Raw genomic sequence first — 2,716 nt, 5'->3', positions numbered from 1 at the left:
CTGAAAAGGAGAACTATAGGCCAATCTTACTAATGAACATAGATGCAAAAATCCTTAATAAGATACTGGCAAATAGAATGCAGAAGATCATCAAGAAGATCATACACCCTGATCAAGTGAGATTCATCCTAGGGATGCAGATATGGTTCAATATACGCAAATCAATAAATGTGATACACTATATCAATAGAGCCAAGGACAAAAACCATATGATCACCTCAATAGATGCAGAAAAAGCATTTGACATCAGTAGAACTCAGTGGTGACTTCAAGAAGCCAGCCCTGGCAGGGTCCTCGGCAGTGCGGGGTAAGGCTTCGGCTGTCAGTCCTGAAAACCCTGAGAAGCTGACAAAGGAATTTCCCAAGGCGCTGCCGGATCCCGACTCTGGGGAACCCGAAGTCCTGCAGCTTGAGCCAGACGGCGGGGAGACGAGGAGTCTCCTGGAGCAGCAGCTGCGTCCCCTCACTGCGGTTTCTTCCCCACGGGACCCGGCCCGTGCACCCCTGTACCAAGAGCCTCCGTGAGGCCGCCCAGTCACGGCCCCCTACAGCCTAGAGACACTGAAGGGCGGCACCATCCTTGGCACCCGTAGCTTGAAAGGAGCGAGTTGCTGCCTTCTCCGCAGGCTGTGGAGCTGGGACATATGCCTGGAGCATCCTTCGGTGTTGCAGTACCACGCGGTGCTGCAGCACAGGGAGCCCGACCCATACCGAGAATGCGACGGCCACGGGCAGGGCTTCTACCTGAACGATCTGGGAAGCAGGCGCGGCACTTTTCTCAATAAAACTCGCATCCCACCCCGCACCTATTGTCCGGTCCACGTCGGACACGTTTTTCGCTTCGGAGGCAGCACTCGGCTCTTTATCCTGCAGGGACCAGAGGAAGAACGAGAGGCAGAATCCGAGTTAACTAACGCAGTTGAAGGAACTGAGAAGACAGCAACAAATATTATTGGAGGAGAAGATGCTGGGAGAAGACTCAGATGAAGAGGACATGGATACCACGGAAAGGAAGGGAGATGCTAGTGGCCAAGATGATGCCATGGGCTGGGGAATGGGTGAAGATGCTGTAGAGGATGAGGCTGAAGAGAATCCCATTGTCTTAGAGTTTCAGCAGGAAAGAAAAGCCTTTTATATAAAGGATCCAAAAAAGGCTCTCCAAGGTTTCTTTGACCGAGAAGAATTAAAATATGAATTTGATGAACAGGGACATAGCACTTGGCTCTGCAGGGTGAGGTTACCGGTGGATGATTCAACCCGGAAACAACTGGTGGCGGAGGCCATTCACTCAGGAAAGAAAAAGAAGAAACGATCCCGTGCTCCCTGGAAGCTTGTCGGATTCTTGACACTTTGGGATTGCTACGGCAGGAAGCAGGATCTGGGAAGAGGAAAGCCAAGAACTGGGAAGATGAAGACTTTCATGATAGTGATGATGACACATTCCTCGATCGGACTGGCCTGATCGAGAAGAAGCTTCTGAACTCAATGAAAAAGGCTGGGAAGATTGATGAGAAGCCAGAGACCTTTGAATCACTGGTTCCAAAGTTAAACGATGCGGAAAAGGAACGCTCTGAAATTTCTGAGAGGCTCAAGGCTTCAAGCAAAGCTCTCTCAGAGTCGGCATCTCAGGATTCATTAGATGCGTTCATGTCAGAAATTAAATCAGGGGATGCATTAGATGGTGTATCCCAGAAGAAACTTCACCTGAGAACTTTTGAACTGAGGAAAGAACAACAGAGACTTAAAGGGTTAATAAAAATTGTAAAGCCGGCAGAGATTCCTGAACTAAAAAAGACTGAAAGTCAGACTGCAGATTCAGGAAACAAAGCTAAGAAGCTTACATTGCCTCTTTTTGGTGCCATGAAAGGTGGAAGCAAATTCAAATTAAAAACTGGAACAGTTGGGAAGATGCCCCCCAAGCAGTCAGAACTCCCCCCAACTCTAATGAGAATGAAGGATGAGCCTGAAGAGGAAGAGGAGGGAGAAGAGGAAGAGGAAGGAGAAAAAGAAAAAGAGGAGCACAAAAAGAAAATGGAGGATGGAAGCGGTGGGCTGCTGCCAGAGATAAGACAGAAGCAGCAGGGCAGGAAATGAGTGCTCCTGCAGCTCTCACAGGCTCTAAGGAAACAAAAGGCCATGCATCAAAGAATGAATATGAGAGCAGCACTGAAGAAGTGAAGAAAAAGGAAGCTCCTGGTCCAGGCAAATTTCTACCCACACTTTCTTCGAAATACCCTGAAGATGACCCAGACTACTGTGTGGTTTCCACCTGAAGGTCAAAGTGGAGATGGCAGAACCCATCTTAATGACAAGTATGGCTATTGATTTCCTCAGACTCCCAAAGGAAGACCTTGTGGACCATGTACATAGGACATTTTGAATGCTATGTCAAGTTGAGACCAGAGAAGTTCAGATGACCATTTGTAAAGTCTGGTGACTGGCCTTTTCATCCACGCTCTTGGCTGCTTAAATTTATCTGCCTATCTGGAAAAAGAAAAGAAAAGAAAAAGCATTTGACAAAATCTGACAGACATTTATGATAAAAACCCTACAAAAAATTGGAATAGACAGTCTCCACCTCAATCTGATAAAACCCATCTATGAAAAACCAACAGTCAATATCATACTAAGTGGTCAAAAACTGAAATCCTTCACACTAAAATCAGGAACAAGACAGGAATGTCCACTATCACCACTCCTGTTCAGTATAGTCTTG

The 2,716-nt window shown here is 47.1% G+C and overlaps 1 pseudogene; it reads left to right on the top strand.

The window, feature by feature from the left end:
• Window positions 1-225: 225 nt before the first annotated feature.
• LOC101718600 (kanadaptin pseudogene) lies at window positions 226-2,442 on the top strand (annotated as a pseudogene).
• Window positions 2,443-2,716: the final 274 nt, after the last annotated feature.

Source organism: Heterocephalus glaber, unplaced genomic scaffold (genome assembly GCF_053883595.1).
Source record: "Heterocephalus glaber isolate CG9 unplaced genomic scaffold, H.glaber_assembly_v1.0 deba00001606, whole genome shotgun sequence".
Lineage (NCBI taxonomy): Eukaryota > Metazoa > Chordata > Mammalia > Rodentia > Bathyergidae > Heterocephalus > Heterocephalus glaber.
Note: the sequence above shows the minus strand (reverse complement) of the source record. Positions and strands in the feature narration are given on the sequence as shown.